Here is a 14,154-nt window from a genome sequence, read left to right as displayed (position 1 = left end):
TTAAAGGGATATTTCACTTTCAAAAAAACTTTTGTTCATTTTATCGTCTACACAGGCTTTTGTGAGCCCCCCAGACCGTTTTTAAGTTGCTTGATTCAGTATTTAGATATTTGATATTCATTTTATCAGACACGGCCCCTTCCTATACAAACCCATTATAACTTCAAACTCCATTTTTAACATGTTAGATTCGTGAAAAAACACCCATCCTTGGTTCTAATGACTCACCCTGCCCTCCTAATACGCGAGGGGGCCGTGTTTTTTCGATAACTTTTTTCATTTATTTTTAATAATTTTTTGGGGAAAATGAAAAAATTAAATACGTTAAAAAATGTAATAAAATAAATGAAAAAAGTAATCGAAAAAACACGGACAAAAATTGAGTTTGAAGTTATAATGGGTTTGTATAGGAAGGGGGCGTGTCTGATAAAATGATGATCAAATATCTAAATACTAAATCAAGCAACTTAAAAACTGTCTGGGGGGCTCACAAAGGCCTGAGTAGACAATAAAATTACCAAAAGTTTTTTTGAAAGTGAAATATCCCTTTAAGCGAAAACGATAACACAAAAAAGTCCTGCGGGACTTGTTTCCATTCAATTCAATTCAATCTTTATTTCAGACTCAGGGTCCATATAGCAAAACATGAAAATCACACAGTAAAAGCAATAAAATAATAAAAAGAAATAAAAAAACACATAAAAACAGTCCAACTACAGCTTTTCAAAGTCAGTAGAGGCTGTTACGCCAATGTCTCCATATCGTGGAAGAGTACCGAGTAGAACTTTTGACAGGGTTAATTAAAATCTTAATAACATGATTGTCAGACTTTTCAAGACGACATATGAATTTGTACATTAAATTTCTTAACAGGGCTTGACAGGTAGGTACCCCCAGGTTTACAAACAGCTGGCTGGCACTGTGCCATCTTGGTACCCTCACCAGCAACCGTAGAGCATCATTATATGCTACTTTTAGTTTTCGCATGCTGCTAGCTTTGTAGTTACTCCATAAGTGAGCCGTATACAATGGTGTACAGAATGCTTTAAAGAGTGATACCTTGACATGTACAGAGCATTTGTGAAATTTCCGCATTAGTATGTTTGCCTGGGCATACAATTTGCATCTTTGTCTATGGATGTCTTTGTCATCAGAGAGATCATCGGATATACAGTGTCCTAGGTACTTAATCTCACTGCACACAAGTAGTATGTTGCTACTGAGAATAAAATTAGGAAATACTGCCTTTTTATCATCTTTACTTCGCACAATCATGATGCTACTCTTCTTGGCATTATATTTAATATTAAAATCAATGCCATACTGGGAGCAGACCCTGAGAAGCTGTTGTAAGCCTGCACTGTACGGGGAAAAGATAATTAAATCATCTGCATACATAAGGTGGTTGACTACAGAGTCACCTATGACACATCCAGTTTTACACTGGTTCAGTTTCCTAGACAGCCCATCCATGTATAAATTAAATAATAGAGGAGATAAAATCCCCCCTTGCTTAACACCATTACCAACATAGAAATGTTCGGACACAGTATTTCCCCACTTCACCTGCATAGTCTGATGTGCATACCAAAAGGCTAGTATCCTTATAATGTACTTGGGTACCCCTCTTTGGCACATTTTGTCAAATAACTTGAAATGATTCAACCGGTCAAATGCCCTAGAAGCATCAATAAAACACAGAAACATGGTGGAATTCTGGCTTCTATATTTTGCAATAATTGTGGACCTTTGTATTCAATTCATCAACATAGTATAAAAATAACACAATAATACATGTCATCCACAAATACAAAACACTAATTGTACAAAGGAGAAAAAGGAAACATGTCGGAAGAAAATGACACCTCCTTTTTATTGAAAAAATTACGTTTACCTCCCCTTGTGGTCTCCTGATAGATGGTTTTTCAGTCATCCCATGATCCACATTTTTTAAGTAATGGCGTCAGGTCATCCCACATTTTGGTGGCAGAGTAGAAGAATGAGATTTCCCCATGTTTGTTCTATATTTGGGTAGTAGATCGTTGTCTATCTCTAGTGTTGTGGCTGTGGGTGTCACTCACTTTGGAGAAGTAGTTAGTCAGGTATGAGGGTATTGAGGGCAGCATGTCTTTGACTATCTTCTTAAATATCAATCCCATTTTTGTCTCCGCCAGGCCGAAAGGCATGACGAGAGAGTATGTTTTACCCCCTGTCCGTCCGTCCGTGTGTCCATCTGTCTGCGAGCGGCTAATCTCCGGCACCGTTGGCCTGGTCGCTGCGAAACTGTGCACACACACTGCCTGGGTGCCAATTCAGAACCTCTGCCCCAAATTTTCACATGGGCCTGTTATAGCGCCACCAGGAGGCCGATTTGTGCAAACCCCATTTTTGGATATTACTCTTACAGATTTGATCCAAACATCACGCAAATCGGTACACAGTATCTCTATAGTCATGTGATCAAGACGGATCTGTCTGATATGTCATATTGCATCCTGATTGGCTAAGGTTGGCTTCCAAAGTTTGCAGGATTGGTCCGTTTTGAACAAAATGTCTCAAATCATGAACGCAGCGTGCGCTTTCTGTGAAAATTTGCACGCACATTCCCACTAGGCCGAGGAAGAAATGCCAACCTTTTCACCTTACCCTGTTATAGCGCCACCAGCAGGTTTAATTTAGCAAAACAAATTTTTGCAACAAAATGCCTCAAATCATGAATGCACGCACATTCCCACTAGGCCGAGGAAGAAATGCCACCCTTTTCACATTGGCCTATTATAGCGCCACCAGGAGGCCACAATAACCTACCTGACCTGGCGGAGACCTGTGCTCCGAGGAGCACTTTTTCTAGTTTTCCCCTTTCTTTCCTTCTACCCTGAGCCATCCCCCCAAAAATTGTTGGAATTCGGTGGGTCATGAGCTTTGGCCAAAAAGAGTAACTGGAAGACTCGCCCCAAAAGACGCTCGCCGCCATTTATTCGCGGGCCAGTGGTTCTTGTATTATTGTAATTGTATTACCAAGGATAAGGTTAGAAAAAAGTTTAGGGTTAGATAGTTTTACTGAAGTTAATTTTAGGAATAAGGTTAGGTTTTGGCACGGTTTTACTGAGTCATATTTTTATTTTATTTACTTTTTTGCTGACTTTTTGAGGCAATTATTAATTTTTTATTTACTTTTGATCCTATCAGTTTGTTGTCAAGAATAATGTCAAACCCAAATAGGTAACCTCTTCTTTGCTTGAGATTACTATATTGTCAACTCTGACCTTGAAATAATTTGCATTTACTACTACATTACTAAGGAAGTGTTTGGGCCCAAAAAGAATGGATTCTGTCTTACCGAGGTGTAACGACAGTTTGTTAACAGAAAGCCAAGTACGGATTTTACTGAGTTCAGAACTGAGAGCTTCCCCAACTTGCATTTTGTCCTCCCCCGAAACCAGGATTGCTGTGTCATCAGCGAAAAAGAACAACTTGCAGTTACAGGCTGCTTTCATTCACTGCTTTAATATCAAGGTCAGCCCTAACGATATTAGCCTCACTCAACTTTTTTTTAATGAATACATTTAAATTTTGTCCAATCTGTATGGTTTAGTATGTTAATACAACATAACCTATATAATTAGGGTGGTTGCATTTTGTCTCCCTGCTCTTCTATTGAGACATTTAGATTGTGTCAAAGGTCATGTCTCACCTAAACACAGGATCTGACTCGAATTTTGACCTGATGGTCAAAATTCAATTATAACCCGAGCAAGCAGGCCCAGGCTCTATTAGCTCAATCAATGGTAAAAAAAATCAGCACTTGCAAATTAAACCGGTTCAAATCCAGGGTAAAAGAGGAAAGTTACATAGTGCTGCTTTAACTAAACAACAACTATTGTGTATAGGGTAAGCTTAGAAATGTATATTACACACCATATCCAATCCTGTAACTTACCAGCAAAAATCATAATTATAATCATAATAAAATGTAATTTTAATGACACATCATAACCGCGGTGAAGCAGTTATTGTCACCAATCACAGGCGCTGTTCTGCCAGTACTTGAAGAGCCTACTGGTTAGAACTCCATGGGACGTGATCAGGTTGCTGTACTTGCAGCTGGAGTAGGGCACTCGCCAGTAGTTGAACAGGGACCCTTTGGGCGGCCATGTGGTCTCGATCCGTAGCTCGGCCAGGCAGATCCCCACGTACACATCCTCCAAATGCAGGCGGCGAATGCTCAGAGAGGCTCGGTAGATTTTCGTTGCCAAGTCTCCGGAGAACACGTAACCCGTCCCGGAGCAGAAGGTGGGGTACTTCTCACCTGGGTAGTCCTCCGGGGACACGTAATACTTACTGTTTTTGTGTCGGAGCGGTGAGTAGTTGCTCATGACATATCCTGTGAAGTAGTTCTTCTTGGGATTCAGTTGGGGTCTGAGCAGCTTGTGGATGAGGTAATCGGTGTTGACAAACATGTCACTGTCAGTTTTCATAACATAGCTGGCCTGTGGACAATGCATGGCCACCCAGTTCATCCCCATCAGTGTCTTTATAGTCATGTTGTTGTAGGTATCCAAGAAGTCCTGCTGAAGGATATCGTGGTGCCTCTGGCTCTCGGACTGCAAGGTTTTCTGCTGTAGGCGCCTCAGCTCGCCTTCATTCGCCCCCAGCAGGAACAGCCGGATGATTCCTAGGCCTGGAGCGAGGCTCTCATTGCCCCACGTCTGCCGTATGGCGTTCCGTGCCTCTACTTGACGAGCCTCGTGGTTATCAGCAACACCAGGAATGGTTGTGCTTTTCCCTCTGGGCATTTGTTTGCCTCGTTAATGATGTAAGGGTACGGCCCGGGGGACAGCATGCCACTTGGGCCGCCCTCTTCACTTTGGCTGGCATTAGCTGTCAGAGAGTTCTTCAGACCTGAAGAGGAGTCATCCGCATCTTTCCAGAATCAGATGTTATTATGCTGTTGCTTGTGGCTCTGGTTTCCTGTTGCCTTACTGGTGGAGTGTGGCCCGTTGCCTCCAAAGCCCACGGGAAGCTCTCTCCACCACGACGAACCCGCGAGGCCCGGCAACCAGTCCCGATGGACCAGAAAGACCACGACCCCCAGGAGCGAGAGGAGATACAGGAGTCCAGCGATATGCGGACGGCAGTGGCATGTCCTCCACTGCATGGCGTCCAGCTGCTCCGTGGGACCTTAAATCCACTTGGACCTCAGTCACATTGGTCAGGGAAGTCGCAAGCAGCTTCTCACAGCTACATAAAGCGTAGAGGTAATGTGACAGCAGTTCTCCCGAGGGACTCTCGGAGCCAGTGTTTCTCCTCTGGGTGTCACCAGAAAGTTCAAAGCACAGGCAGGATTTGCTTCTCTAACTCTGCTAGTTGTGAAAGTACCCTCCTCCTTTATAATGGGTGGTGACTTATGATTCAGCTCGATTTGTCTGTAAGCAAGCAGCTAGCTTGGAGAACAAGATGACATCAAGGCAGTATCACACGACAAGTTATGTTTATAACGTTTGTTAAGTACTGGTCTCATTACGTATCCAGGAGATAAGAGTGAGAAAATAATAGAAATAGGTAGATCGATCGCGATAGATGTCAAGAGGCCGCACAGCACTTAGACTTACAAAGTCACAGATCCAGAGTAAGAAGAATATATGCTGTCTAGTATATCAGTCCATTCTTTCATAATGATTTGCACCAGCAGGGGAAATGTGCACTGAACCTAATAGATATTTCTATATTCCACTTAAATATACTGGGACGTAAAGTAACAAATTCTTATCTGATCTTGAGTAGAATACACCAATTTAAAACATTGATGTTACAGATACTTTTTTTTTTTTTGGAGAACAATAAACTATTACATAAAAATATGTTTTTTTTTCACAGTACATTGCACATGTGAAGTTTATCTCTGCATGGGCGGTGCCTTACAAATCACATTAAGTCATCTTGTCATGCTAAGCTATAACCTAACAAAACCAGAACCTAAAAAGTATTTTATTAACTTCATTGTTGGCTTTCCCTTTTTTTTTTCTTTCAAACATTTTGACAAAGATAGTGTTTCCTTCACCTTGCATGCGACTGCTGCAGCCTGGTTGCCAGTGAAAAACATGTTGTTTTCTATATACACTGCCATGCAGTATTATCTCTGCCAGGCCAACAGGCTAGCCGATCTACGACCCCCGATTTCGACACGTTGTGAGCTTGTAGATCGGCTATTTGTACTATTTTAAAATGTTTTTCAAAATAGTAAAAAATGCCCAAAAAGTTTAAAAGTTTAGGCATAAGGGGTAAGGTAAGATAGGGCCCATAGTTCCTACTGACTCACAAATATTTTTTTCCCTAAACTTTAAAGAAAAATATCATGTCACTTTTTTTACATATATTTGTTGTTACATTATCATTAGCCTCGATCTCCAGGCTTTTATTTTTTAGTTTTGCTCAAAAATAAAAGCCTGGACCAGCGAGTCGGTGTTCCGGGCATAGGAAGTGTTTCATTTCCCCAACCAACCAGAGTGCAGTGGGCGTCGCTCCAAATGTTGTGTTGACGGGGCGGGGGCTGACGAACAGATCGGTGAACCAATGGGATCACACGCATTCTCTCTCTGGAGATGTTAAACCCGCCCCTCTATGTCAGATATCAGACACGCTAGGGCAGTCTACATTATCATTAACATATTTGTATTTTGCAGGGCCCACTTGCAATGCCCTCGAGGCCCACCAGTGGGCCCCAACCCAAACGTTAGGAACCACTGCAATAGGGGGTCCTTTAGGGAACCCCTGATCTGGGGGAGGGTTTTGCTGAGTATGCACGCTCCATGTCGGCGTCACCCAGCTTTTCTCAGGCCATCTGGGGATTCAAACTACAGCAGCGTCCATCAGGTCAGGAGGCGGTCCTCACTGACCTTCACTGCACCATGTGACTGCTTTTAACCTGCACCTGCAGAGATGTTGGTGTCCCACAGTCAGCACAGGAACAGATGGAACTCTGAGCCATAGGACTGACAGGGAAGGACATGCACACATGCACACACGCAAGCACGCACACACGCACGCACGCAGGCACGCAGGCACGCACACACGAGTGCACACAGACACACACACACACACACACACACACACACACACACACACACACACACACACACACACACACACACACACACACACACACACACACACACACACACACACACACACACACACACACACACACACACACACATATACACACACACACACACACACACACACACATATACACACACATACACACATTGAGTAGGAACAATGTCAAAGAGAGAGCAATCTGGGAACCCATGTTAAAAAAAAAGGAAAAACAGCACCCTCTGCTGTCTTTTTAGTGCAGCTCTGAATCTGTTCTTGATAGATTAAAGAGAGACAGAAAAGCAAAACAGAGAGGATCATCATTAAAGAAAACCTTCCTTCACAATCATCACAGAGAGAGAGAGAGAGAGAGAGAGAGAGAGAGAGAGAGAGAGAGAGAGAGAGAGAGAGAGAGAGAGAGAGAGAGAGAGAGAGAGAGAGAGAGAGAGAGAGAGAGAGAGAGAGAGAGAGAGAGAGAGAGAGAGAGAGAGAGAGAGAGAGAGAGAGAGAGAGAGAGAGAGAGAGAGAGAGAGACACAGACAGACAGACAGACAGACAGACAGACAGACAGACAGACAGACAGACAGACAGACAGACAGACAGACAGACAGACAGACAGACTTTTTTTTCCTTTATTATTATAATTATTTTTAGCGGGATACACACAGACCTCGGCCAGGATTCTGCCTCTCCAACCTGGCAACCTTCCAGTGCCTGTCCATGATGACCTGTCCTGACCTTCACCACACACGGAGAGACACATTATAGGGAAGACGTTTCAACACATTTCAAACGCAAAAATACCAAATGCACAAACTACCTTTGTATTAATCTAAATATCATGATAATAATTATATAATGGATTTGATTTATAATGCACTTTACATTTGTAAAAATCTCAAAATGCTACAATAGGCAGCACAATAGCATAATATATTGGTGCAAATCTTGCTGGCTGAGAGTTGAGGGTCATTTCCCACCACAACAGAGGGCCCTGTGTACATTTTGAGTTGGCCCCCCAAAACCATGGTCCGGCACAGCACTGGCTGATTGCACAGATTACTCTGAATATGTGATGACATGCAGGGATTAAATTAAATGAGAGTCTGGTACCACTGCAGCCAGCTCACAAGGCTGCTGTGACGTGTGTTTTTTAAAGCGATTGTTAAATGAAAAGGATGGTGCCCTCAAATCTATATGAAAGCCTCAGATTTAGTTTAGTAACTTTTATCATCACAGCAGGAAAGGGTCTTGTTTATACTCAACTGCAGATTTTGGAGCATGGGACGTGCTCCATGAGGATACAGAGGTCATGTATTTATTAATTTTTCTGGGGATTTAGCTACCAGAGGTGCAGTCTCTCGCATTTTGACTGCACTTTCGGCTAATCCGTATCCCGTTGCTTTGCATGATGTCAGTGTTTTGGGAGAAGTGTACAAAAAAATCCCCAGTGTTCATTTAATTCAGAGAGTGTACACTCTCTGAGTTACAAATGGATGAATTTACACTTAGGATTTTACTCTGGCGGGATCTGTGAAGGTCTGTCGAGTATGAGTGAGACCTGAGCTAGTGCATTAGTCTGGAGAGAAAGAAAGACCATATTATAATGTTTTTCGTTGTAGTATGTTCTAATCTTCTATTTTTACCCATCAAAAACTCTTCTCACTTCTTCCCATACACAAAAAAAACGAAATGTGGACTCGATATTCCTTCTCACTATGCATGGAGCCAGGCCTAGGTGATAAACCTATTATACCACCGCTGTCTTACTCAAGAGCACATAGACAGCAGTTGTTAGTTTTTCTCTGTCTCTCCTAAAACCTTACAGCTGGTCATGTAGGGTGTAGATGAGCACATGACGTGGCCAGCTGCTTCTTCACCTTCATTGAGGAGTTTCACCAGGAGGACGTGCACGCTTGTGGAGAAACACGCTATTCCTTTCAGTTCTGACACCCAACATGTGCCACGGCCATCCTGTAGGAGTCTCTACTGCAGTGACAGAGATCACCCTCTCGGCATGGCTTTCCCAGTGGTGGAAAGTAACCAAGTAGCCTACATGTAATCAAGTTCTGTGCTTAAGTACACTTGTGGGTATTTTTACTTTATTGGAGTATTTTCAGTTTTCAATACATTTACTTTTACTCCACTGCATCTCAGAGGCAAATATTGTACTTTTACTCCACTACAATTATTTGCAAACTTTAGTTAGTTACTTTGCAGATTTTGATTCTCATTACAAAACATACATTAATCACTTCAGCCCTATATACTTTGGCTATTTGAAAATAGCTGATCTACAAGCTCACAATGCGTCGCATCGTGAACTGTATATCTGCTATTTTCAAAGGATTTGCATACATTTAAAAAGACTACTTTTACTTTTGGTACTTTACATATATTTTGATGCCAATACTTCTGTACTTTAACTCAAGTTCATTCTGAATACTGGACTTGATGATGTATTGATGGTATTGATACTTTTACTTAAGTAAAAGAAAATTAGTACTTTTCCCACCACTGGGCTTTCCAACCATAAACATGGCCAGTTGTGTTTGTTGGAGCGACCGGCACAAGCCAGATGCACCACTCCACTGAGGATTCAAACCCTCTAGTCTCCAGGGTGGAGGGAAGGAACCTTATTGATTGATTGAATACTTTATTAACAAATTGCAAACCGTACAGCAGTACAGTATCCTGGGGTGAAATAATTAAACAATTGAAGTAGTAGCCTTCCTGTCACAAATTCCATTCTTTGGAAGTGCTTTGAGATATGTCTATGTAGACCAAGTCAAATCTCTTCAACTGTGCATGTGTGAGTCATGATGTCTGCAGCAGTTTGCATGCATCTACAGGCTTACTGTAAGCATCATGAGATGAAAGAATGAACAATGAGGCAGTGACTGTACAGCTAAATGTACAGTATCTATATTCATCTACATAGGCTATTTATAGCTTCACTTGATGTTGCTCCGGATATGATAAAATGCGTATCCAGCTAAACGTGTAAAGTGTGTGTGTGTGTGTGTGTGTGTGTGTGTGTGTGTGTGTGTGTGTGTGTGTGTGTGTGTGTGTGTGTGTGTGTGTGTGTGTGTGTGTGTGTGTGTGTGTGTGTGTGTGTGTGTGAGAGAGAGAATGTCTTAGTAAAACCAAAAAAACATTTAGTAAGCATATGTTGCCATTTCGTTTGAATAAACGGTTACGTTACTCATACATGCATGATAGAACATAGCACAGCGAGCTATGGCTTGGAAAATGGATAATCTTTAGTTTCATACATGGCTTCAAGCTAAGCTCCCTAAAACAGTGCATACATAATGTAGTGACAAAAACATTAGGATCTATCATTAACCACTTGAACCCCAGCCAGCATCCATATGCTGGGGGGAACATTAGCCAAGATCTACAAGCTGATCAGATCTATAAGCTTTGAGCTTGTAGATCTGATATTTTCACAATTTTTGAATGTTACGGAACAATTTTAAAACATTTCGAAAATGTTCGCCTACAACGACATAGGGACGCCAGGTTGAAAGTGGTTAAGTACGTCTGTGGGTGTATAAATATTTAACTAAATAGGAACTACATTGGATATATTGGAACACAGGTTCCATTTTCCATTAACTGAAAAGTAACGGTATCTGGACATACAAGGTTTCCACCCGACAGCCACGACATGATCAGAGAAACAACCACAGGTCACTAATTGGAAGTGGCTCTGGATAAAGACCATCAACCCCAATTAGAAATCTCACTTGAGAAATTAACCTTTCTACATACATCTATCCATCATGTATGAGAGAGAGGGGGGGGGGGACTAGAGAGAGTAGAGAATTAAATACTAAAAGAAGAGTGAGAGTGTAAGAAGCCTGGCTTGCCAAGAGGTTTACCTGAGGGTAAAACTAAAGCACAGGTTGCCAGTCAACAGAAAGTCTATTTTTATTCAGAATGGTGGGGCAGGGGGAGTGGGAGAACACAGATTCTTCCCAGTCCGGGGCAAAAAAAAAAAGTCCTCTTTGTAACTCAGCGGCTTATCTGTAAAAAGCAGAGAGGTTTAAAACAATATCACTGTGCCAAGGCAAAGCACTCCATGTCTCTCTGTCTCTCTCCCTCTGTGTGTTAAATGAGAGCTTCTTGGCCTGTAGGTCCACTCAGTGTTTCAATGGGGTACAGGTGTGTGTCCTTGGACTCTATGGACAGCAGCAATATTGGAAAGAAATTGGGCCTCCTCCTTACTTCCTTCACAGGTGTTACCAATGATACTAATGAAGGCTCTGTTCCATTTAGTGTAGCAGTTGTTCTCTCTCTCTTTTTTTTTTACATTTCAAGGACCCCATAACTCAGTGTAGAAATGGAATCAAATGGTCCATTTGGTTCCATTTGTAGAGTTACACATCCATAAGGGGCCATTTGGAACCCCCTCAAAGAACCATGAAGGTCCCTGGACCACACTTTGAGACCCATTGGTGTGGCAGAGTGTTTCCAGTGAGCCAACAGGCACAATATCAGTTTGACGAGAATGAACAGAGCCTTGATTAGCATAATTGGTAACACCTACGAAGGAAGTAATGAAAAGGCCCAATTCATTTCCAATATGGCTGCAATATGCATAGAGCTTTGGTCCAGCAGTACATGCCCTCGATTACCTGGCCACGCCTTTGACCCTTCCTCTGTCTGTCAGCCTCTGTGGAGAGTGCTGCTGCTTGGTGTTACCCACAACCACGAGAGGTAAACTTGAATAGAAGAGAGAGAGGGAGGGGAAGGGAGTGGAGGTATCTCATCAGTATCAGTGGTTCTCAACCTTATCTGGATAGGCTCTATGCACAGCAGCCATATTTGAAAGAAATTGGGACCCCAGGAAGAATAGCAAAGTTCCGTTAGTGCCCACAAAGAGTGAGCTCAGATCAGTAAACTCATGTCCATATTTCGCTCTGATGTCTTGTGTGAGGGGACACACAAGTATGCGCTGTTCATTTTGTATACCAGTCTCACATTGACAAATAATACACTGCTCAGGTGGTATGCGACTCCACCTCCCCATTTCCACACACAGTCTATGAGAGGACAACCGAAACCGTGTAAAGCTTATCCTCAAATAGTCCTCAATGTAAGATGTATTGCTGGTGCTGGTATAGAGTGGATGAACGGATACATGTGGGTTGATGGCTTGGTTTGTCTTATAGCTTGTTCCCTCTTTGGATTGCAGTTCATGAATCATGTCCCCTCGGTCACTCTCAATATGATCTTGTTTCTCGATTATCTCAGATAAATGAGAATACTTGGTTCTCCTTCTTTAGCAATTGAAAAAAAAAATCAAGCATGCCATTTCGCTGCTGTATATAACCTCATTAAAGCTTGCAATGAAGGCAGTCCTGCTTCCAACAGGCAGGTTACTTTAGGTGTAGTAACCCTCACCCCAAGTAGGAATTTCACTCTAGTCATGTAGAGAGTTTCAACAGACTTTAAGGGAATTTGTAACCAAGCCTCACACCCATACAAGACAGCTGATGAGAAAGCAGCCTCAAAAACCTGCTTTGTCTTCTCTTTTACATGAAGGGCAAGTGCTTTTCGGGCGTTTCCATCAGCAGTGAAGATGGCTCCAAGATGCTGTCGGGCAGAAACCAGCTAACTCCAAAATGTTAATATTAATATTTCAGGATTTTTTTAACACAAAGCAATACTGCCTCATCAGGTATTGTGACTTTATATATTGTCAGATACTTGCATGTGTCATTATATTATCACCACTTTACCCCAATCCAGCTCAAGTGGAGTTAAGAGGTTTTGTCCATCATTGATAAGAACAGCTGACAATGAATCTCCAAGCTCACAATGCAACGCGTGAATTAATGCCCTGATGCTCCATGACACTGCTTATATAGGCCTACAATAATAAGCAAATTTTACATATAAATATTACAATAACTTCTGCAAAGAGGGGTTCACGGAGTTGCAGTTTCTGTAGAACTAGCAGAGAATGCTATATGAACTAATTTCTTGTCACATTGCTCTCCTCATAAAACACTACATAGATTTTAGAAATAGAATTCATTGTTTTCATAACATTAGCGTCAGTGCTAAGTTTCATAAACAGGTACACTGCATAGTTACTTTTAACAGACTACGGGGGGAAAACCCTGCCTCGTTTAAGTTTGTTTTCTTCCGCTCTGAGTCTGCAGCAGCTCTGTGTGCCACGCAGGGGAGAGGGGGTGGAGTTAGCTGGTTTGGTCGACAGTTTGAGGATCCAGTGGAGTTAGCTAGTTTTGTCAGAAGCGCTTTTTAATACTTTTCATTGGTTCAATATTGTTTTTAACCATCACACAGATGTAAAGGGTGTTCAATAGCGTTAATTCATGAAGAAGAAAAAAAGAATGCTGAAAAATGGAGTTAGCTGTTTTCTGCCCGACAGCGACAATTTGTATGCCATGATTTTAGAGTCAACTGTCACAATGCCTCACTGTAAACGAAGCAAGCTGAATAGGTTGCGTCTTCATCAGATCCCAATACAGCCATAAACTTTGTTTTACTTTCATTGACAAGCGCTAAATGCCACAATGTGTTCCATGTCTCTTTTAGGTTGAGCACATAGTCATATACTTTTGCTCTACTATTGATCACACTTATGCCCTGGTAATTGGCACAATCAAGTCGGTTACCCTTCTTAAATAACATGATCAATCTAGCAGGCGCTCAGTTCATTGGAAAGCCAGTTAGAAATATGGAGTTCATGAGTGTACATAGAAACATCACCCATTCACCTGGCAGAAGTTTGAACACACCTGGGCTTGCCATCAGGGTCTGCTCCTTTTCCTGCCCTTAGCTGGTGGTCAATCACATAGTGGACTTCTGCCATTGTGATAGGGTCATCTAGAAGTGGCATGTTGACTGACATTATAGTCCTCCATATGTAGTGGGTTTTCTCCCTCACCGACAGGAGGGTTCAGCAGCCTCTCCATATGTCCTTGAAAGTCACTTTCAAAAGGCATCTCTTGTCGAGGAGATGGGGAAAACTCCCCCTCCAATCTATAGCTTGCCACATCCTTTTTGCATCACCACACT

At 42.1% G+C, this 14,154-nt stretch overlaps 1 pseudogene across 1 annotated transcript; it reads right to left on the bottom strand.

Moving 5' to 3' along the window:
- Nucleotides 1–4,016: 4,016 nt before the first annotated feature.
- Nucleotides 4,017–13,948, bottom strand: LOC308092798 (beta-1,3-galactosyltransferase 2-like; annotated as a pseudogene). Its single transcript has 5 exons — nt 13,875–13,948; nt 11,742–11,828; nt 7,769–7,836; nt 4,984–5,181; nt 4,017–4,902 (listed from the first exon to the last, which is right to left on the bottom strand). The product of its transcript is annotated as a beta-1,3-galactosyltransferase 2-like (transcript).
- Nucleotides 13,949–14,154: the final 206 nt, after the last annotated feature.

The sequence above is a fragment of the Gymnoscopelus braueri genome (genome assembly GCF_963280865.1).
Source record: "Gymnoscopelus braueri genome assembly, chromosome: 10".
Classification (NCBI taxonomy): Eukaryota; Metazoa; Chordata; class Actinopteri; order Myctophiformes; family Myctophidae; genus Gymnoscopelus; species Gymnoscopelus braueri.
Note: the sequence above shows the minus strand (reverse complement) of the source record. Positions and strands in the feature narration are given on the sequence as shown.